Source organism: Heterocephalus glaber, unplaced genomic scaffold (assembly GCF_053883595.1).
Source record: "Heterocephalus glaber isolate CG9 unplaced genomic scaffold, H.glaber_assembly_v1.0 deba00001481, whole genome shotgun sequence".
Taxonomy (NCBI): Eukaryota; Metazoa; Chordata; class Mammalia; order Rodentia; family Bathyergidae; genus Heterocephalus; species Heterocephalus glaber.
This window is the reverse complement of record NW_028258317.1, coordinates 31,042,268-31,065,455: the sequence shown is the minus strand read 5'-3', so window position 1 is coordinate 31,065,455 and position 23,188 is coordinate 31,042,268. Positions and strand designations below refer to the sequence as shown.

Here is a 23,188-nt window from a genome sequence, read left to right as displayed (position 1 = left end):
CAGGGATGTTCTGCAATCCTGGTTAACTTAAGCCATGTAGGTCCTAGAGGAGAACAGGAAAAGGCAGAAGGGGTAAGGGGTGGATTGAGCAAAAGGGGTTTGGTCTTTTTGAGCTTGGAAATGTGGAACCAGGGGACATTTTCCTGGAGTTTAACTGCTGTTGGGGTGGTCAAGAGGACCTGGAAAGGGCCTGTCCAATGAGGGGAGAGGTCGGTGGGGCGTAGGGCTTTTAGAAGGACCCAGTTGCCAGGGGCGAGGGGAACAGAGGAGGGTGGGATAGGGAGAAGTTTAGGAAGACAGGAGTCTGCATGTTCTCTTAGGAGATTTTGAACCAGGTTTAGAGCAGGCAAATAATCACCTAAAGGGGGAGTTGTGGAGGGAAGATGGCTTAGGAGGAATGGCCTACCATACATAAGCTCAAACAGACTGAGAAAGGTGGGGCTGTGAGGACTAATACAGATGCAAGTGAGAGCAATGGGGAGAAGGGCAGTCCAGGGCTGTTGAAGCTCTAGAGTTAATTTGGTAAGGTGGGCCTTTATGATACTGTTAGCCTTTTCTACCTTTCCTGATGATTGGGGCTGGTAGGGGATGTGAAGTCTCCAGGAGATACCAGGGCCCTCAGCCACCTGTTGGGCGATTTTTGAAATAAATGCTGGGCCATTATCTGACTGCAGAGATCTGGGGAGCCCAAAGTGAGGGATGATTTCTGATAGGAGGACTTTGGCCACCTCTGCCATGGTTTCAGAGGTGGTAGGGAAAGTTTCTACCCAGCCTGAGAAGATGTTTACTATGGTGAGGAAGTATTTGGTCCATTTATGGGGTGGCATGTGGGTGAAGTCAATTTGCCAGTCTTCTCCCGGGACATGTCCTCTGGCCTGATGAGTAGGGATGGAAGGAGGGTGGAGTCCCCCTTGAGGGGAGATGAGCGAGCAAATTGAGCAAGACTTGGTGATGTCTTATAAGAGAGAGAGAAGGTTTGGGCAGGTTAGGAGGGGTTTGAGAAGGTGATGTAAGGGCTTGGTCCCTATGTGTAAGGCTTGGTGGACTGTAGAAAGTATGTTGTGGGCTTGATCTTGTGGGAGAATATATCTGCCCTGAGTGAGAAGCCAGTCTCCTTGTGAGGCAGCATCTGCTTGGAGAAGGGCCTCTCTTTCCCTTGCAGAATATTTTGGGAGAAGGTGAGGAATAGCCAAGAGCTGTGGGGCTGGGGTGGGCTAGAGAGCAGCTCGCTTAGCCTCAAGATCGGCTTTGTTATTGCCCTGTTAGATGGGGTCCCTGTTGGCTTGGTGTCCCTTGCAATGGATGACAGTGGCTCTGGCAGGTAACTGGGCCACCTCAAGTAGGTGGAGGATAAGGGGGGCATTGGCTATGGGGGACCCTTTAGTGGAGAGAAAACCACGCTCTTTCCAGATGGCCACTTGGGAGTGAAGGATGTGGTATACATACTTGGAATCAGTGTAAATGTTGATGGTCCTTCCCTGTGCTAGGGTGAGGGCATGGGTGAGGGCAACAAGCTCTGCCTTCTGCGAGGAGGTGCCTGGGGGAAGGGGGTTGGATTCTACAACTGAGCTTGAGGAGACTATGGCATAGCCTGTGACTTGGTGTCCCTCAGGGGTGAAAGAGGAACTGCCATCTATGAACCAGGTTTCCTCTGCCTCAGATATGGGCTCAGGGAGAATATGCAGGAAGTGGGGGGCTAAGATATCTAGGGCTTCTGTACAGGAGTGGGAGAGCACTGTATTGGGAATAGGCATGAGAGTGGGAGGATTGAGAGAGGAGCAGTTACTTATTGAGAACTCAAGAGACTCAATGAACATAAGGTGAAAGACTTGGAGCCTAGAGGGTGAGAGATGTTTTGTGGCTCTGTGTGAGAGTAGGTCATTTAAGTGGTGAGGAGATAGGATGGTTGTGTGTTGGCCAAAGGTGAACTTACGGCTTTCCTGAGCCAGCATGGCTGCCACAGCCAAGGCCCGGAGGCAGGTTGGCCATCCTCTGACTGTGTCTAATTGTTTGGAAAGGTAAGCAGCTGGTGCAAATGTAGGTCCCTTTTGTTGTCCCAGGACTCTGACCCCCATGCCCTGTTTTTCTGTTACATATAGAAGGAAGGGTCGGGTAAGATTGGGAAGGGTGAGGGCAGGGGCCAACAGGAGGGCTGACTGTAAGGCTCTAAAGGCAAGGGTAATATTAATAGAGGGATCTAGAGGTTCCTTGAGGTCTCCCTTAGTGGCCTCATAGAGGAGTTTGGCTAGAATACCGAAATTTGGAATCCAAACGTGTAAGTATCCCACCAACCCCAGAAAGGAGAGGATATTGGGCTTAGAGTTGGGGGGTGGGTAAGGGAAGAAATGAGGCTGTGCTGGTCCATGGTAATCTTCCACTCAGTAGGGGTGAGGGAAATGCCCAAGTAAGTGGCCTCAGGGGTGGAGAGCTGAGCCTTGGTAGGGGAGACCTGGTATCCTAGTCTGGCTAGGAAATTGAGGAGGGTTGCTGTGCAATTGATGTGAGAGTCTGAGAGAGGGGCTGCAGGGGAGGAGATCATTGACATACTGGAGGACAGAACTGGGGGTCAGGGAGAGGGATGTTAAATCAGAGGCGAGGGCCTGTCCAAAAAAATGGGGGCTATCTCAGAATCCCTGAGGCAAAATGGTCCAGGTTAGCTGTTGGGAATGACTGGTGTCTGTGTCGGTCCAGGTGAAGGCAAAAAGGTTTTGGCTTTCAGGGTGTAAGGGGATGGTGAAGAAGGCATCTTTTAAATCTAAAACAGTGAAGTAGGTGGTTCCTGGGGGAATTTGAGACAGCAAGGTGTAGGGGTTAGGGACGACTGGGTGAATGGGTAAGACTGCCGCATTGATTATGCAGAGGTCTTGGACTAATCTATAGGAACCATCAGGTTTTTCTACTGGCAGGATGGGAGTGTTGTAGGGGGAGTGCGTGGGTCTGAGGAGTCTGCGGGACAAAAGGTGGGTGACAATGGGTTTTAGCCCCTGTTGGTGGGTCTGTGATATGGGATATTGGGGTTGGTTTGGGAACTGGGAGAGGTCTCAGAGGGTGATACAAATGGGGATATGATGAGCAGCAACTGAGGGGGAAGAGGTATCCCAAACTATCAGGTCTACCACATCAGGCGGCAGTAGGAGGTTATGGTTAGGGGGGTCTGGCTGGCTGAGGACCAGAATGAAAGCAGATTCGGCAGTGGGAAACTGGAAAGAAATGGCTGCCTTAAATTTGGAGAGCAAATCCTGTCCCCAAATAGGGTCAGGGCAATGAGGGAAAAGGAGAAATGAGTGGGAGAAGGGGAGGCCCTGTATATGGCAGGATAAGGGCTCAGTGGCCAGTGGGGAGGAAACAAGTCCATCAACTCCCACAGTCGAGACCCCAGAGGGATGCATGTGTCTGGGGCATTCAGGCAAGGCAGAATAAGTGGCCCCAGTATCAATAAGAAAAGAGATCGGCTTATCTGCCACGTGGATAGTTACCCTGGGCTCCTTTGATGTGATGGGCAAAGGGGCCAACGTCCCAGGGCACCATCAATCTTCTGCAGCTAGACCCAACAGGTCAGGCAGAGATGGACCAGATTCTCTCATGGAAAGGGAGGAGGGGACTGGCCTTCTGCACTGAGGGGAGAGAGAACAGTCTACCTTCCAGTGTCCCTTTTGTTTGCATAGAGGGCAGGGTCCTGGCATGGTTTCAGGGACTGGTAGTCCTTAGCCCAGTGGCCTACTTTGTCACATCTAAAACAGGGACCAGGAGGGGTTTTTGTAGGTCCCCTTTGATTGGTCTGGGAGCCTTTCAGGGCAGCAGCCAGTAGCTGATACTTGGCCTGATCATGCTGGGCTTTTTCTGTCTTTGCCCGATCCTCATGGTCATTGAAAAATTTAAAGGCCATACTCATGAGGTCTCTTTGGGGAATTTGGGGACCCTCCTCTGTCTTTAAGTTTTTTCCGGATATCAGGGGCTGACTGAGATATAAAATGGGTGTTGAGAATTAAAGTCCCTTTGGCCAATGTAGGATCAACCTTGGTGAATTTTTAGAGGGCCTCAGTTAAGTGGGCCAAAAAGTGGGCTGGATTTTCATCTTCTCTCTGGGTAATTTCTCTGAGTTTATCATAGTTGACTGCCTTAAGGGCAGCCCTTTGGAGGCTCACAATGAGGTGGATAACCATCGAGCTGCAGAGGCCTTGGTCTGCATGGCCCACCTGATAATTCCAATTGGGATCCTCCCCGGGGATGACAGTAGCTCCCACAGGTTTGGTGTTATCTGTCTGGTGGACCTCATCTGCATGTGCGTGGGTCACCAGCCAGACCCTCTCTTTTTCTTCCAGGAGAAGAGTGGAAGAGAGAATAATATAGAGATTGTGCCAAGTGAGATCATAGGATTGGGTCAGATATCTAAACTCCTTGAGGTATGTGTTGGGGTCTGCAGAGAAAGAGCCTAAGCACTTTTTAATTTGGGAAAGGTCAGTGAGGGAGAAAGGGACATGGACCCTAACAACACCCTCAGCTCCAGCCACTTCATGCAGGGGCAGGAGGGAGGCCAGGGGAGGATTTTGGCTGTCTCTGGACTGTGTGTGTGTGGAGGGGAGGGAAGGTTGGGGTTATCAGGGCCAGAATCGCCCTTGGATGGAGGGTCAGAGAGGGAAATAGGATGTTGGAGCAGAGGGTCAGGAGATATCTGGCATAGTGAGGAGGGATTCAGGGGCTGGTTGGGGTGGAGGAGCATAAGGAGGCAGATTAGGAGGGGCTGTTGGTGTGGGAAGGAGTGATCAGCAGGGTCAAAAGGGGTTTTGGGATCCAGGCAGGAAGAAGGCTTTGAATGGGCTAGGAGAATTTGAGAGGTGGGACAGGAAGAACACAAAGAGGGGCCAGAGCGAAGAGTGAAGAAGGCTTGAACATAAGGGATTTCAGACCATTTGCCATTGTGGTGACAGAAGTTGTCCAAATCGTGGAGCATAATGAAATCAAAAGTGCCATTCTCAGGCCATGGGGGACCCATTATCTAAATAGTATTGAGGCCAGGCGGTGTTACAGTAAAAGATTAATTGCTTTGGCCTAATGAAATCCGCAAAGCCGAGGGTTTTAATTTTTTTTTAAAGAGACAACCTAGGGGGGTGTCCTGAGGAGGGCAAGACTGAGTGGTGGCCATTAAGTGTCTGCAAATTAAAAGGGTGAGGACAAAGGCTCCAAGGAGAAGGGGGTAGGGAAGGAGCATCCTGGTTCCTTAACCGATCTCCAGAAATGAGAGGGGTGAATTGTTCACCAGTCAGGCATCTCTGAGGTGGTGAGGGTTTGGCCTGAAAGGCCGGGAAGTGCTCCTGGCCTAGCACTAGGACTTCCTGGAGCCCAAGAGACAGGAGACCCGAGAGAGGGTGACCCTTGATTTACCTGTGGAGAGAATCAGGCTGGTGTTGAATGTGGTGTCAGCATTGGCAAAGGACCAAAAGCTCTGGAGATGTGCCCTGGTTCAGCAGGTCTGAGAAGGGGTGATCAGGAGTGCAGCTCCAAGCCCTGGTGTGGCAAGCCCACAAGTCCTGATAGCGCCACCTCCTGGGTTTTTGGCACCAGAATGAAAGGGTCGCTGAAGAAGGGGCACACGAATGTTCAAGCAGCAAGCCTTTATTGGGGCAACCTGCTGGGCTGACTCACAAAATGGAGACCAGTGGCAGCATGAGCTGAGCTGGAGGCTTATATGGGGTCTTTGAATGTGGGAGAGCATGTAGTCCTTTGGTGGGGGTGGTTGATTGTGGTTAGGGTATGAAGCAACAAGTATTGGTTGGGGGATGGAGTAACAGGTTCCAGGAAGTCCTTATCTTATGGGAGCATCTGGTTATGAAACTGGTGGGGCAGAAAGTTCCTAACTAGGAGGGGTCATGTCTTAGTTAGGTGGAAGTTCCCTGTTCGCCATTACAGGAAGAGGACAGGTGGAAGAGGGAGGATGGAGCTTGCTTTCATGGGGGCTCCAGAATACCTAACAATATTAATTTTGTATCCACAGAGCAACCTCTAATACTAATTTAATAGCCATGGAATGGCCTCTAATAATAATGCAGTATCCACAGTTTGGACTTTAATACTAATTTAGTATATACAGAATGGCCTCTAATACTGATATAGGGGGAAGGGATGTAACTCCCAAACCTACTAGATATCTGAAATGCGAGTTTTTGCTCTCTAAAGTTGAAGAATGAATTCTAGGAACAATGGAGGTTAAGAGCAGGAAAAATTTATTGGGAGAAAAAAAGCTTCTGCCTAAGAGAGACAGAAGGGGGCCCGGAAAGTGTGTTGCTCACCCACCCCACTTTTCAAAGATGTTTTATACAGCAAAGCCATGTGGTTAGGTGGGTACAAAGTGGGACAAAATTGTAAGACCCAGTGGAAATTTACAAGGTGGGCATGAGATGGGACAAAACCATGATCAACCAATAAGATTACAAGTACAGTCACATAGGTAATATTGATTAAATGGGGGTCAAATGGGGGAGCAAGTCATGTAGCAAGAATAAAAGGATTTTTAGTAAGGGTGGGGGGTCAGGGATATTTCCTGGAGAGGCTGGGTTAAGACCTTGACACCCCCATCCAGGTGATTGATACCTGTTTAAAATATCAATCACTGCCAATTTATCCCCAGGGGAAGCACAAGGGTGTGTAGTTTCTCTCTTTTTACCATTCTGGCTTTCAGTGAATGTGTCTTGATTGTCCTCCATGTTGGCTCCTTGGCTGTCCTCCCTGTTGGCTTCTCCTGGGCTGGCCCTAACTGCCTACAAGATATCTAATTAAGTTACCTATCTGCAATAACATTTAATATCCAAACTATGACATCTAATACTAATTTTGTATCCACAGAGCAGCCTTTAGGACCAATATTCAGAGTGGCCTTTAACACTAATATTCACAGAGTGGCTTCAAATACTTAATATGAACACAGTAGCCTTTAAGGTCACACAGTGGTATCTACTACTAATTTAATATCCCTGGAGAGACCTGTAATAATTTAATATCCAGAACAGCTTCTAATACTAATATCCATATAGTGGCATGTAATACTACTTTAACATCAACAAGGTGATGTGTGACACTAATTTAGTACCCACAAGGTGGCGCCTAATACTCAGTATCCACCGAACAACCTCTACTACAAATTTATCCAAAAGTGCATGTAGTATGAATGTAATGTCCACAGGCCATCCTCTAATACTTATTTAATATCCACAGAGGCAGCCTCTAATACTAACTTTATTTCCACAATGTTCGCTAAAACTCACTGAATATCTGCAAAGCAGCATGTGATACTAATTTGGTATATACACAGCTGCTTTTAATACTAATTTAACACTTTTTTGCTGACTTGAACCACTGGTTGTACATGCGTGACTGTCCCATCAGGTGGCTTGAACCACCAGTGGTACATGCATGGCTGTCTCATTGGGTAGCATGGCACAGTCATGCATGTACAGCCCCACTGTGCATGTGTTAATATCCACACAGTGGCCTCTAATAGCAATTTAATATCCACAATGCTTCTTCAACTACTAATTTAATATCCACAGATCAGCCTCTATTATTGCTGTCCACACTTCAGCATCTAAAACTAATATACACAGAATGGCATCAAAACTAATACAACATTTACTCTGTGGCTCTTAATGCTAATTTAATATCTACATTGTAGCTCTGTATTAGCAACATAATATCACACTGTGGAGTCCTAATACTAAGACATTCACACAGCACATTCTTCATGTGAATAAATTATCCACATACTGGCCCCTAATACTGTGATAGTATCCTCACAGTTGCCCTTTATTAATTATATACTATTTATTCTATGGCCCATAATATCCACACTGTGGACTTTTCAGACTAATATAAAATCTACATAGCATTTTTTTGAGACAGCATCTTACTACGTAGTCTAAGTGCCCTAGAAGCCCAGTTCTCTTCCCTTATCCTCTCAAGTGTTTGGATAACAGATGTGTTCCACCACATTGGCTCCCAGTGGCATCTTAATATAACCACACTGTGGCCTTTAGTGGTAATTTTATGTCCACAGTGTGGCCTGTAATACTAATTTTATATCCACACACCAACCAATGTAGTAATATATCTCCTGTGATCTCTGATACTAACAATATCCATGCAGTGCCCTGCAGTACTCATGTACAATAATATTCAGACATTGCCCTCAGATACTGATATACTATCCATAGAATGGTCTGTAATTGTAATATCCACACTGTGACCACTTCATAATGTTATGGTAATATTCACAGAGGGACATTTCCAATGTAATAGCCACACAATGGACTCTGAATATTATACTTTCCAGATAGTGGCTGTTACAGCTTGTATCTCAATGTCTCTCCAAAGCCTCGTGCACTTATAGGTGGTGCTTTTTAGAGCTGGCCAGATCTAGGATGTGTAATACTGGGGTTAAGAGTGTGTGGTACTAAATTAGCCCACTTATGGGATTAGCCTGGTGCTGGGTGTGGCTGAATGAATTTACTGAAGACGGAAGCCCCACCCTGGCTGTGGGTGGTACCACCCAAAAGGTTGGCAGTATGGAAAGGATAAAAGGGAAAGGCAGGCACTCTGCCAGAAATTAAAGGGTTTTGACATGAATGTCCAATCCATTGTCCAGCTTCAATTCCACCACTTGTCTCACCTAGGAGAAGAATTCTTTTTTCCATTTGGATCCAGTTTTCTGAAACTTGTTGTGGGACTATTTTCCACTGCCATGTCCTTGACAGAGATAAAGAACATATTCATTTTGTTTGAATAAATATTTTCTGTTCTTTTGTGTATCTACTTAGGTATGGAAGGGTTGAGTAGTATGGTAAGTCTATATTCTACTTTTTGAGGAAATGCCGAAGTATTTCACCCAGAGGCTGCACCATGTGTAAGGTTTCAAGTTTCTCTGCATCCTTATCAATACTTGTTATCTTAAATTGATGATAGGTGCTAGAGTAGGAGTGAAGGAGAACCTCACTGTGGTTATGGTTTTGTATTTGCTTAAAGGCTGACATGTTAAGCATGTTTGTATTTAAATGTGGAAGGGGAGGGGGTATTTGTTTTACATTCTGACTTTCTGGTGTTTGTCTCAGTCATCAGTCCTCAGTGTTAACATTCACTGAGATGATGGCCCACAGGACCATGGTCATTCAGTTAAGAGATTCAATGTCACATCCAGCTATTGGGTACTCTCATTTCTAAGTTTGTAACTGCTGGACCTCCTCACAGCACTCCTTGCCATTCCCCATGCTACAAATCATCAACAGTCCTGTCTTAGTTACTTTTTTCTTTGCTGAGACAGAATACCCAATGACTGAGGTTAAAGGAGGGAGGGTTTATTTTCAGCTCCTTTTTGCTCTGGGATTTGTCAGGGCAACCATCATTTTTCACTGGCTGTGTGGATTCCCATGCTTCCTTTCTTGCCCTTTCACAACTCAGGGCAGCCCCAGGTTCTGCAGACCACAATCTCCTGAGCCCTCTCCACCTGCATGTTCCTTCCTGTCCCCATTTTAGGAGACTCCTTTGGGCTTGGGGAAGTGACTTGAGACCTTGTGTCCATGACTTCCAAATCCCATCCCACTGCCCTTGTTTTCTAGTATGCTTTTCCCTGTCACACTACTGGGAAGTGAGCTCTTCTTTATTTCACCCTTGTGTACCTAAAGGTGGGGAGGGAGGAGGAGATGAGCAGCAGGAACCAAGAAAGAGAAAGCAGGAGGGTGACACAGAGGATAATAGAACATAGGTAACTGGACAGGATCCTATGACTGGAGAGGAGTAGAATTGAGACCCAGCTATGTATTTCAGGCTCTCACACAGCAGTGTGAAACTTTAGGGCTTCATTTGCAGGAAGAAAGCACTGAACAAGGAAAGGGAAGGGAAGCCACTCTGATCACAGAATAAATGGGGCAGGAAGTTTCCATGGGTTTTCTTGGATAGGGTTAAGTACCATAATTTCTAGTGGCCATGGATACAGTTTCAGAAGATTTTTCTTCCTTTGTGAGACACGGACTGCTGTGTAATCATGGTCAACTCATCCTCTGGGCTGTTGAAGTTTTATATATTCTATGATTTTTTTTCCAATACCAGGGATCAAACTCAGGACCTTGCACTGGTGAGGCAGGTGCGGAGCCACTGAGCTAAATCCCTGGCAAGGGCTGTTGAAGTTTTGTGTGGCTGTTGCTATTGCGTTATGCAAAACCTTCCAGTCTTGTGGGGCCTATGATAGAGCCCTATGATAGAGGATGTTAGGTATTTGGACTGCTTGGGGTTGCATAAGGGTGGCTATCAGGGGCTGTGAATGCCCCCATCACCACCTGAGGGTATGGCAAGGATAAAGTCTAAGACAAAGACAAAGGATTGCTTTTATGGGGGCCTGTTGAGAGCATAAGAGCTCTGCAAAGCTAAATAACCAAGGCTCTGGATTTGCCACTGTTGATCACACAACATTCCAAGGAGCATAAAGGCAAATACAGGGAAGAGCGGTGATGAGAACCAGGCTTGTGAAAGGGAGGAATAATGCATTCTTGTGAAAGACATTTCATAATTAATGAATAATCCGCTTGTTTCCTTAGCTAATGTTTGTTCTGGGAGAATGGCTGCAAAGAGTTATAAAGTCTCTAGTTGCAATGTTATCTTGCTATCAGAGGTGCCACAATATCATTGATCATTGAGATCTCAATTGTGATCATTGGGATAGGGAGTTCTGGTTCCATATGCCAGCCAAAGGCTCTTCTAGCAAGTTATGAAGATCTAAGACAGACTCACAATTTAATCAATAGACAATTCCTAAGCCAACTGAATATTTTATAGCCTGTACAGTGTGGTTTCAAGCTCTTCTCCTGAGAGTGGGGATAGAAAAGATAGGAGAGAGAATAAAAGTGCATCATCCTTTTTTTTTTTGGTACTGGGGATTGAACTCGGGACCTTGCACTTGCGAGGTAAGTGGCAAAACCACTGAGCTAAATCCTGGGCCCTTGTTGGTTGTATTGTAGAGTACAGTGCTGTGGTTTTATGTTCTGTTATCTATTACAGTGCTGCATCTAAGAATTTTGCAAATAAAAGCAAAAGTCATCAAGTTGGAAATTCCTTTGTTCATTTCTTTGTTCTGAACATCGTAAGGTGCATACTATATACAATTGTTAATCTATTGACCAATTCATTTAATGTTTTGGTCATAGGAAAAGAAGCTGGTCAATAAATGAGGAATATGGGTAATATATAATCTATCAATTTTATAAAATTGATATATAATACACAATTGACATATATATAAAAATGCTCTACAATTGTGTATCAAGATAATTGATATTTACTTTTGTGAATTATATGATACTGAGTTTAACATTTGTGTTCAGGTTAATGCTCAGATTCATGTTTGTATTCATGTTAGAATTTAAGTCCAGGAACATGTTCAGCTTTGTGTTTGGGTTCCATTCTGGGTTTGTATTCAGATTTGTGTATGGTTTTCTGTTTGGTTATGTGAAGTACAGGGTTCACATTGTGATATATGTTCAGATTCCTGTTCAGGCTTGTGTTAGGGTTCAATTCTGGGTTTTTGTTCAGGTCTGTGTTTGGCTTTGGGTTTGTATTTGATTCAGATACAGGGTTAATGTGCTGGTATGTGTTTGAATTTCTGTTTGGTTTAAAATTAGTTAATGTTTGCATCTGTGTTTGGACTTATGGTTGGTATTTAGGGTTTAGTTTTGAGTTTCTGTTCCTTTAGGGTTCTACTTTGAAGTTGTAGTTTGTGTATTGGTTCACATTTAAATTTGTGTGTGGGTTGGTGTTTGTTGTTGGTGTTTGGGTTTGGATTACGGTTAAGGTTTGGGTGGAGTTACAGTAGGGTTAGGGTTAGAACAGAAGTTAGGGTTAGGATTTGAGGACGGGTTAGGTTACAGGTAGGGATTTAGTGTTAGGATTAGGGTTAGGGTTGGGGTTGGGGTTAGAGTTATCATTAGGGTTGGGTTACTGTTAGGGTTGAGGTTAGGGTTAGAGGGCTAGGGTTGGGGTTAGGGGTTAGGGTTAGGGTTTAGGGTTAGGTTTAGGGCTAGGGGTAGGGTTAGGGGTTAGGGGTAGTTTTAGGGTTTGGGCTAGGACTAGGGTTAGGGTTAGGGATTGGTTAGGGCTAGGGCTAGGGTTAGGGTTAGAGGATTTTGAGGTCAGATCTAATTTATCTGTTACTTAAACATTCTTCTTTCTGACTGGCCTCAGACTTGGAAGTAGAAGCTCTTAAAGAGGACAGGCTGCACTTCTTGACAATTTGTTCCTGGTGTTTCTCTTTGGCTTCCTTCATTCTCTTTGCCAAATGTTTAGCATATTCTGCAGCCTCTTCTGTGTTTTTCTTAGTATGATGCTTCTTCAGAGCAATATAGTGGCATTTGTGTTGAGGGACACGTGGAGTAACACAACACTGAATCTTGGGTGCTTTGGTCCTGGGTTTCTTACCTTCCTTGTTTAAGGGCTTTCTGACAGCATATTGTTGGACATCATCTTCTTTACAGAGAATGAAAATTTTTCAGATTCTGCTTTCTCTTTTTTTTTTTTTGTATTAAATTCTTTTATTGGTCTATTGCAGGTATACAACACACTTACATTTCGCATTGGGAATTGTACCTTTATATAATGCATCTTGGTTCTTATTTTTTCCCCATTCCTAGTCCTCCCTTTATGCCCTCCACCTTTCCCTATTTACAAAGACTTTATTTCCATTTTTTCCATTTCTCATCATTTTTTCCTTTCCCTTCTTTCCTTTCCCCTGTGCCTCCCATGACCCCTACCCCTTTGGGCCTTTTCTTCCTATTTTACATTATCAATTATTCATTCTAGTAATTGCTACATTTTAGGTATACAATATAATGACATTCATCATTGGAAATTTGCACCTTTACATAGTCTCTCTTGGTTCTTCTTTTTCACCTTTGCCCAGCCCTCCCTTCAACCCCTCCAGCCCTCCCTATTTACAATGATTTTGTTCCTATTTTTCCATTTTCTCATATTAATCCCATTCCCTTCTATCCTTTCCCTTAGCCCTCCCACTTCCTTCCCCTTTGCTCCTTCCTATTTCACATGACCTATTATACATTTAGTCCTTATTTACACTTTCAGTTTCTCACACCAGAGAAACTATTTGGTATTTACACATGTGTGTCCTATTTATTTCACTTAAGAGTATTGCCTCAATGTGCATGCACTTAGCTATAAATGTCTCTAATTTCTCATTTTTTATGGCTGAGTAGTACTCCATTTTATTTAAAAACCACATTTTCTTTATCCAGTCTCCAGTTGATGGGCATTTGGGCTGTTTCCAAGTTTTAGCTATTACAAACTGTGCTGCTATGAACATGGGTGCACATATATCACTGTGGTATGATTCTTTTAATTCTTTGGGGAAGATCCCCAGCAGTGGAATAGCGGGATCAAATGGGATTTCCAGTCCTAGTTCTTTGAGGTATCTCCATACTGATTTCCACAGTGCTTGCACCAGTCTACACTCCCAGCAGAAGTGGAGCAGGGTTCCTCTTTCCCCACAGCCCCGCCAGCATTTGTTATTGGTTGATTTCATGATAGCAGCCATTCTTACTGGAGTGAAGTAGAATCTCAGCATTGTTTTCATTTGCATCTCTCGAATGACCATTGACGTTGAACATTTTTTCATGTATTTATTTGCCAATTCTACTTCTTTGAGAAATGTCTGTTCATTTCAGATGCCCATTTTTGGATTGGGTCTTTAAATTTGGGAGATCTGATCTTTTTAAGTTCTTTCTAGATTCGAGATAGTAGACCTTTGTCTGAGGAAGAGCAGGTGAAGATTTTTTCCCACATTGTGGATTGTCTCTTCACACTGCTGGTGGTTTCTCTTGCTGTGCAGAAGCTTTTTAATAAGAAGAGATCCCATTTGTTGATTGTTTGTGCTAGTTCACGGGCAACTGAGGTTTTGTTCATAAAATCTTTTCCTACACCGATGTCTTCAAGGGTTCTACCTAACCTCTGTTCCAACTGGTTCAGAGTTTCTATTTTAATATTTAAATCTTTAATCCATTTTGATTTTAGTTTAGTGCATGGTGAGAGATATAGGTCTAGTTTTAATCTTTGGCAAGTTGAAGCCCAGTTTTTCCAGCACCATTTATTAAAGAGGCTATGTTTCCTCCAGTGAGGGTGTTTGGCTCCTTTGTCAAAGATGAGATGGCTGAGTGTGTCTGGCGTTGTTTCTGCATGTTCTAATCTGTTCCACTGGTCCTCAAGTCTGTTTCTTTGCCAATACCATGCTGTTTTTATCACAGTAGCTTTGTAGTAGAGTTGCAGGTTGGGGACTGTGATACCCCCTGCCATGTCTCTGTTACCTAGAATTGCTTTTGCTATTCTGGGTCTCTTCTTGTTCCAAATGAATTTTTGGATTGTTTTCTCGAGGTCTATGAAGTATGCTGCTGGGATTTCAATTGGAATTGCATTAAATCTATATAGCAGTTTTGGAAGTATGGCCATTTTCACTCTAGTAATCCTTCCTCCCCAGGAGCAGGGGATGTCTGTCCATTTTCTGATATCCTCTTCAATCTCTCTTTTCAGAGTGCCATAGTTTTCAGAGAAGAGGTCTTTGATTTCTTTCATTAGGATGATTCCTAGGTATTTCAGTTTTTTGGATGCTATTGTGAAAGGAATTATTTGCACTATTTCTCAGTGAGTCTGTCATTGGTGTAGAGGAAAGCTATTGATTTTTGTGTGTTGACCTTGTAACCAGCTACTTGACTGAATTTGGTTATTAAGTCTAGAAGACTTTTGGTGGAGTTCTTGGGGTCTTCTATATAGAGTATCATGCCATCTGCAAATAATGACAATTTGACTTCTTCATTTCCTATCTTTATTCCTTTTATTTCTTTCTCTTGTCTAATTGCCTTGGCTAATGTTTCCAGAACTATATTGAACAAGAGTGGTGATAGTGGACATCCTTGTCTTGTTCCTGATTTTAGTGTGAAGGATTTCAGGTTTTGACCATTTAGTATGCTATTGGCTGTTGGTTTTTCATAGATGGCTTCTATCAGTTTGAGGTAGAGACCATCTATTCCAATTTTTTGTAGGGTTTTTATCATAAATGCATGTTGGATTTTGTCAAATGCTTTTTCTGCATCTATGGAGATAATCATATGGTTTTTGTCCTTGGCTCTATTGATATAGTGTATTACATTAATTGATTTGCGTATATTGAACCATCCCTGCATCCCTGGGATGAATCCCACTTGATCAGGGTGTATGATCTTCTTGATGATCTTCTGCATTCTGTTTGCCATTATCTTATTATGGATTTTTGCATCTGTGTCCATTAGTAAGATTGGCCTATAGTTCTCTTTTTCAGTTGGGTCTTTCTCTGCTTTGGGGATCAAGGTGATGCTTACTTCCAGGAATGAATTTGGGAGTATTGCTTCCCTTTCAATTTCATTGAAGAGTTTAAACAGTAGTGGCAGCAGTTCCTCTCTTAATGTCTTGTAGAATTCAGCAGTGAAGCCATCAGGGCCCGGGCTTTTCTTAGTTGATAAGTTTTTAATTACATTTTCAATTTCATTGGTTGATATTGGGTTGTTTAGAATTTTTAGGTCTTCTTCATTCAACTTTGGTAATTCATATGTATCTAGGAATCTGTCCATTTCTTCTGTGTTGTCCATCTTATTGGCGTATAGGTTCTGGAAGTAGGTATTGATGATCCTCTGGATTTCTGCTGGGTCTGTTGTCATTTCACCCTTTTCATTCCTAATTGCATGGATTTGGGCCTTTTCTTTCCTTTTTCTGACAAGGTTGGCTAAAGGTTTGTCAATTTTGTTGATTCTTTCGAAGAACCAACTCTTGGCTTCATTGATTTTTTTTTTTTGTATCGTTCTCTTAGTCTCCATTGCATTGATTTCTCCTCTGATCTTTATAATTTCCTCCCTTGTATGAGCTTTGGGGTTGTCCTGCTCTTCTTTTTCTAGAAGCTTGAGGTTCAGCATCAGGTTGTTTAATTGGGCTCCTTCTGTTATCCTAATTTGCGTATTCACTGCTATGAATTTCCCTTGTAAGACTGCTTTCATTGTGTCCCATAGATTCCGATATGTTGTATTGTCATTGTCATTTAATTGTAGGAACTGTCTGATTTCTTCTTTAATTTCCTCTGTGACGCATTGGTTATTCAGAAGTGTGTTGTTTACTTTCCATGTGTTTATGAAATGTTTTGAGTTTCTTTTGCTGTGGATCTCCAATTTCATCGCACTATGGTCTGATAATATACAGGGGATAACTTCAGTTCCTTTGCACTTACTTAAACATGTTCTATGTGTGAGTATGTGGTCTGTTTTGGAGAATGACCCATGTGCAGCTGAGAAGAATGTGTATTCTGATTTTGTGGGGTGGAAGACTCTGTAAACATCTGTTAAGTTCATTTGTTCAAGAGTTCGATTGAGTTCTGGTATTTCATTACTTATTTTTTGTCTAGTTGATCTATCCATTTGTGACAGTGGGGTGTTGAGGTCCCCCACTACAATTGTATTAGTGCATATATGACTTTTCTTGTCCGTTAGTATTTGTTTTATATAGTTGGGTGCACTAGTGTTTGGTGCATAGATATTTATGATTGTCATCTCTTCCTCTTGGATTCTTCCCTTTACAAGGATGTAGTGTCCTTCTTCATCTCTCTTAATTAGTGTTGGTTTGAAATCTACTTGATCTGCCAAGAGGATAGCTACTCCTGCTTTTTTTCAGGTTCCTGTCTCATGGATTATTGTTTTCCACCCTTTAACTTTCAGTCTATGAGTTTCCCTTTGAATTAAGTGTGTTTCTTGAATGCAGCATATTGTTGGATTTTGCTTCTTGACCCATTCTGCCAGTCTATTTCTTTTGATTGGTGAATTGAGACCATTAACATTGATGGTTATACCTGAAACGTATTGACTTGTCATTGCCATGACTTTTTCTTTTTGTTGGGTTCTCCCCCTTTCCATTGAATTTCTTGTCATGCCAGATGGGTTCATTCTGCTTTGCTTCCTGGGGTTGTGATCCTCAATGTCTGTTCCTAGGCTATTGTGTAAAATTCTTTGGAGTGCTGGTTTGGTATTCACAAAGTTCCTAAGGTGCTCTTTGTCATGAAAGTATCTTATTTCTCCATCCATTTTGAAAGAGAGTTTTGCAGGGTACATCAATCTGGGTTGGAGGCTGTTTTCTTTTAGGGCTTGGAATATGTCACTCCAAGCTCTTCTTGCCTTGATGGTTTGTGTTGAGAAGTCTGCTGTGATTCTGATGGGCTTTCCTTTGTATGTGATTTGTTTCTTTTCTCTGACTGCTTGGAGAACTTTGTTCTTCTGTTGTGCTTCTGGAATCTTAACAATTATATGCCTATGTGTAGATTTTTTTTGATCAAGGCTATTTGGAGTCCTATATGCCTCACTTATCTATATGTCAAGCTCTTTTCCCCTGCTTGGGAAGTTTTCTGCCATTATTTCTGTGAAGAGATTTTTTATGTCATCTGCACTCTCTCCTCTTTCTTCATTGAGCCCAATCAGTCTCATGTTATTCTTTTTTGCATCATCTAGCAGCTGCTGGATTGATTTCTAATGTTCCCTTAGAATTTTGAAGCAATTTTTCTTTTCCTGGTCACTAATTGCAATCTTATCTTCTATATCTGAAATTCTGTCCTCACATTGGCTCATTCTGCTGTGTAGACTTTCAATGGAGTTTTTCATATCCTGGAAATCTATTTGCATCTGTTTTATGGATTCCATTTTTTTCTTATGTTGGCATTCCATCATGTTCCTGAGCTCCTCTCTAGATTTATTAATCATGTGTTGCACTAGGGGCACAATTTCTCCTGTTATCTGAGAAATTATTTCTGATTTCATTTTTTCCAGATCCCCTTTTGTTGCCAGTTCAGTGGGTCCAGGTGTTTGAGTATCAGAGTGTTCCATCTCATTTCCCTTTGGGGTTGCTGTAGGTGATCTGGAAGTCTGGTTTTGAGACTTATTTACGTGTTTTCTCATTTCTACTGGGGCAGGGGGCTGTTAGTGCCTGCACGAATTACCTCCTCTGAGCTGGGTGAGGTGGGACAGGAGCCAGGAGCAGCGGTAGGGATGGTGACCCAAAAGCCCTTTCCTGTGGGCTGGGAGCAGCCGGAGGGATGGTGGCCGGGAAATCCCTTCCTCTGGGCCAGGAGCAGTGGGACAGAAGGTGGCCCAAAAGCCCTTTCCTCTGGGCTGGTAGCAGCAGGAGGGATGGTGACCGGGAAGCCCCTTCCTCTGGACCAGGAGCAGTGGGATGACAGCTCAGAAGCCCCTACCTCTGGGCCAGGAACAGTGGGACTCAGTACCTTGGTCTGATGGTCTGGTGTCCTCTGCGCCTTGGTAATGTGGGATCAGGTGGCTGCCTGTCTGCAGGGGGGTGATTCGGCGTCTACCACATGACTCAGGAGCTCGGTAGGGCATACACAGAACTTCCTGTCGTGGGCTGATTTGGCGTCTCTGCTCTTTTGATTCCCAGGTGGTGAGGCACAGTAGTATCAGTCAATCCAGGGATATCTTTCTCTCCTTTTTTTTTTTTTTTTTAACCATAACCAAGTTCAGAATACTCAGATTGGCATCCACACTGTAACCCCAAACATATTTGGATTTCTTGTCTACAGTTCTTCTTGGTCTGTTACAGGAATGCCCCTTATTCAGCAGTGGGCAAACTCGGCCATGAGTCAAGACTCCCTGCTTCATGGGGAAACCTTGTTTGTCATTCACACCACTGATTTGGACCACATAGCCCTTCCATTCTTTACCCAGAGCTTCAGCAGCAACTTCTGTGACCATATACTTCTCATAGAAAGTACAGAGTTTACGCTTATTGTCCACCTCAGTGATTTTCTGGCAGCCAGTGGTTGGGAAGATGTTCAGTCCTCTAGGCACCACAAAAAAGAGCTTTTCATTTTTAAACTATTAAATCTGTTTAGTAAAGACAATTTTACTCATACATGGGGTTAGAGTTAGGGTTCAGGTTAAAGAGTTAGGGGGTTAGTGTTAGGGTTAGAGGGTTAGAGGGTTAGGGTTAGTGGTTAGGGGTTAGGGTTTGTGGTTAGGGAAAGGGTTAGGTTTAGGGGTTAGGGTTAGGGGATTTGAATTAGAGTTAAGAGGATTAGGGTTGGGGTTATGGTTAGGGCTGGTTTAGGGCTAGGGTTAGGGTTTAGGGCTAGGGTAGTAGGGTTAGTGATAGGGTTATGGTTAGGGGTTAGGATTATGGTTAGGGTATTTTTTGGGTTAGGTTTGGCTTAAGTGATAGTCTTGGAATTTAAGTACCTGTGCATTTGAGTGTGGGTTTGATGTTTAGGATTAGGGTTCGACTTAGGGTTAGGCTTAGAGATATTGTAGGATTTCAAGTAACTGTGTATTGGACCAGTGGTATAATGGTTAGGGTTAGGATTACGGTTAGGGTTGGGGTAAATGATTGTCTTGGAATTTAATTACCTGTTTATTGTATTGTGTGTTTGATGATTAGGGTTAGGGATAGATTTAGGGTTAGCCTTAGGGATAGTATAGGATTTCAAGTACCTATGTATTGGACCATGGGTACAATGGTTAGGGTTAGGGTTAGGGTTGGGGTAAATGATAGTCTTGGAATTTAAGTACTTGTGTATTGGAGTATTGGTTTGATGGTTATGGTTAAGGTTATGGTTATGATTGGGTTAAATGATAAGTCTTGGAATTGCAATACCTGTGTATTGGAGTGTGGGTTTAATGAACAGGATTAGGTTTAGATTTAGGGTTAGGCTTACAAATAGTGTATGATTTCAAATACCTGTGTATTGGACTGTGGGTTCAAAGGTGAGGGATGCCCTTAGGGTTAGCGTTAGGGTTAGGTTTGGTGTAAATGATAGTCTTGTAGTTTAAGTACCTGTGCATTTGAGTGTGGGTTTGATGTTTAGAGTTAGCGTTAGATTTAGGGTTAGGCTTAGGGATAGTGTAGGATTTAGACTAGCAGTGTATTCAATCCTGGGTATAATCATTAGGGTTAGGGATTAGGTTAGGTTTGGGGTAAGTGATAGTCTTGGAATTTAAGTACCTGTGTATTGGAATGTGGGTTGGTGGTTAGGGTTATGGTTAGATTCATGGTGAGGCTCAGGGATAGTTTAAGATTTCAAATACCTGTGTCTTGGACCATGGGTACAGTGGTTAGGGTTAGGGTTAGCGTTAAGGTTAGATTTGGTGCAAATGATAGTCTTGGAATTTAAGTTCCTGTGTATTGGAATGTGGATTTGATGGTTAGGATTATGGTTAGATTTATGATTAGGCTTAGGGATAGTGTAGTATTTCAAGTACCTGTTTATTGGACCCTGGGTACAATGGTTAGGGTTAGGGTTAGTGTTAGCATTTGGATTAGGTTTTGTGCAAATGATAGTCTAGGAATTTAAGTGCCTGTGTATTGGATTGTGGTTTTTATGCTTAAGGTTAGGATTAGGTTTAGGTTTCAGCTTAGGGATAGTGTAGAATTTCAAGAACCTTTGTATGGGACCATGGATTTCATGTTTGGGGTTAGGGTTAGGATTAGGTTTGGGGTAAGTGATAGTCTTGGAATTTAAGTACCTCTGTGTTTGATTGTGGTTTTGATGGTTAGGGTTAGATTTAGGGTTAGGCTTAGGTATAGTGTAGGATTTCAAGTACCTATGTATTGGACCATGGGTACAATGGTTAGCATTAGAACTAGGGTTAGCATTAGGTTTAGGGATGCTGTAAATGAGAGTGTTAGAATTTAAGTACCTGTGTATTGAACTGTGGGTTTGATGGTTAGGATTAGGGATAGATTTAGGTTTAGGCTTAGGGATAGTATAGGGATAGTTAGGGTTAGTTAGGTTTGTGGTTAGGGTTGGGGTTGGTGTAAATGATAGTCTTTGAATTTAAGTGCCTGTGTATTGAAATGTGGGTTTGATGGTTAAGGTCAGGGTTAGATTTAGGGTTAGGTTCAGGGACAGTGTTGGATTTCAAGTATTTGTGTATTGGACTGTGGTTACAATGGTTAGGGTTAGAGTTGCAATAAATGAGTCTTGGAATTTAAGTATGTGTGTATTGAAGTGTGGGTTTGATGTGTAGGGTTAGGGTTAGATTTAGGGTTAGGCTTAGGAACAGTGGAGGATTTCAAGTACCTGTGTATTGGATTGTGGGTATAATCCTTAGGGTCAGGGTTAGGGTTAGGGTTGTAGTAAGTAATAGTGTTGAAATTTAAATAGCTGTGTATTGGAGTGTGGGTTTGATGGTGAGCTTTACAGTTATATTTTGGGTTAGGCTTAGATTTTTGTATAATTTCAAGTACCTGTGTATTGGACCATGTGTATAATCATTAGGGTTATGGTTAGGGTCAGTGTTAGGGCAGGGTTGGGGTAAGAGATATCCATAGAATTTAAGTACCTGTGTATTGGAATGTGGGTTTTAGATTAGGGTTATGGTTAGATTTAGGGTTAGGCTTAAGGATAGTGTAGGATTTCAAGTACTTCTGTATTGGATCATGGCTAAAATGGTTATGGTTATGCTTAGGATTAGGGTTGCAGTAAATGATAGTCTTATAATTTAATTACCTGTGTATTGAAGTGTGGGTTGGATGGTGAGCATTACAGGTAGATTTAGGGTTAGGCTTATGTTAGTGTAGGATTTCAAGTATGTTTGTATTGGACCGTGGGTGTAATGGTTAGGCTTAGGAGTATGGGTACTATTGGGGTAAGTTACAGTCGTGGAATTTAAGTACCTGGGTATTGAACTGTGTTTGTTGGTTAGCTTTAGGGTTACCTTTAAGGTTAGGCTTAGACATAGTGTAGTATGTCAAGTATCTGTGTATTGGACCATGGCTACAAGGGTTAGGGTTAGAGTTAGGGTTCGGGTTGGAGTAAATAATAGTCTTGGAATTTAAGTACCTGTGTATTGGAGTGTAGTTTAATGTTTAGGGTTTGGGATAGATTTAGGGTTAGCCTTAGGAATGATGTAGGATTTAAAGTACCTGTGCATTGGAACCTGGGTATAATGCGTAGGGTTAGGGTTACGGTTTAGTTTGAGTAAGTGATAGTCTTCAAATTTATGTACCTGTGTATTGTAGTGTGCATTTGATGGTTAGGGCTAGGGTTAGATTTAGTTTTAAGTTTAGGTATAATGTAGTATTTTATGTACCTGTATATTATTCCATGGGTATAATTGTTAGGGACAGGGTTTGTGTTAGGGTTGGGATAAGTGATAGTCTTGGAATTTAAGTACCTGTGTATTGGAGTGTGGTTTTGATCATTAGGGTCAGGGTTAGTATTAGGGTTAGGCTCAGGAATAGTGTAGGATTTCAAGTGCCTGTGGTTAGAGTTAGGGTTTGGGAAAGTGATAGTCTTGGAATTTAAGTACCCGTGTATTTGAAAGTGGCTTAGTTGGTTACAGTTAGGTTTAGATTTAGGGTTAGGGTTACAGATAGTGTAGGCTTTCACATACCTGTGTATTGGACTGTGGGGACAATGGTTAGGATCAGGTTATGGTTAGGGGTGAGGTAAGAGATAGTCTTGGAATTTAAGGACCTGTTTATTGAACTGTGGATTTGATGGTTATGATTATGGTTAGATTTATGGGTAGGCTTAGAAGTAGTTTAGGAGTTCAAGTACCTCTGTATTGGACCTTTGATACAATGGTTAGGGTTAATATTAAGGTTAGGGTTGGGGTAAATGATAGTCTTGGAATGAAATACCTGTGTATTAGAGTGTGGGTTTGATGCTGAGGGTTAGTGTTAGATTTAGGTTTATGCTTAGGTATAGTGTAGGATTTCAAGAACCTTTGTATTGGATCATAGGTATAATCATTATGTTTAGAGTTCTTACGGTTGGGTTATGTGATATTCTTAAAATTTAAGTACCTTTGTATTGGAGTATGGTTTTGATGGTTAGGGTTAGGGTTAGATTTGGGTTTAGGCTTAGGGGTGGTTTAGGATTTCAAGTGCCTATGTATTGGACCATGGGTACATATGTTAGGGTTAGGGTTAAGGTTAGGGTTATGGTTATGGTTGCAGTAAATGATAGTGTTGGAATTCAAGTTCCTGTGTATTGGAGTGTGTGTTTGATCATTAGAGTTAGGAATACATTTAGGGTTAGCCTTAGGGATAGTGTAGGATTTCAAGTACCTGTGTATTGTCCCATGGGTATGTTTAGGGTTCAGGTTAGGATTAGGGTTGGGGTATATGA

At 42.7% G+C, this 23,188-nt stretch overlaps 1 long non-coding RNA gene and 1 pseudogene across 4 annotated transcripts in view; one reads left to right on the top strand and one right to left on the bottom strand.

Annotated features, from left to right (window-relative positions):
• The window catches only part of LOC147825879 (uncharacterized), a 61,737-nt gene that overhangs the window by 7,022 nt on the left and 31,527 nt on the right, over positions 1 to 23,188 (top strand). For 3 of the 4 annotated variants that reach the window (XR_015440055.1, XR_015440053.1, XR_015440052.1), the window contains exon 2: positions 4,323 to 4,403. The exons of the other annotated variant lie outside the window; for it this stretch is intronic. This is a non-coding gene — a long non-coding RNA (uncharacterized LOC147825879). The remainder of the gene's footprint in view (positions 1 to 4,322; positions 4,404 to 23,188) is intronic. 4 annotated transcript variants of the gene reach the window in all.
• LOC101699271 (small ribosomal subunit protein eS6 pseudogene) lies at positions 18,228 to 21,792 on the bottom strand (annotated as a pseudogene).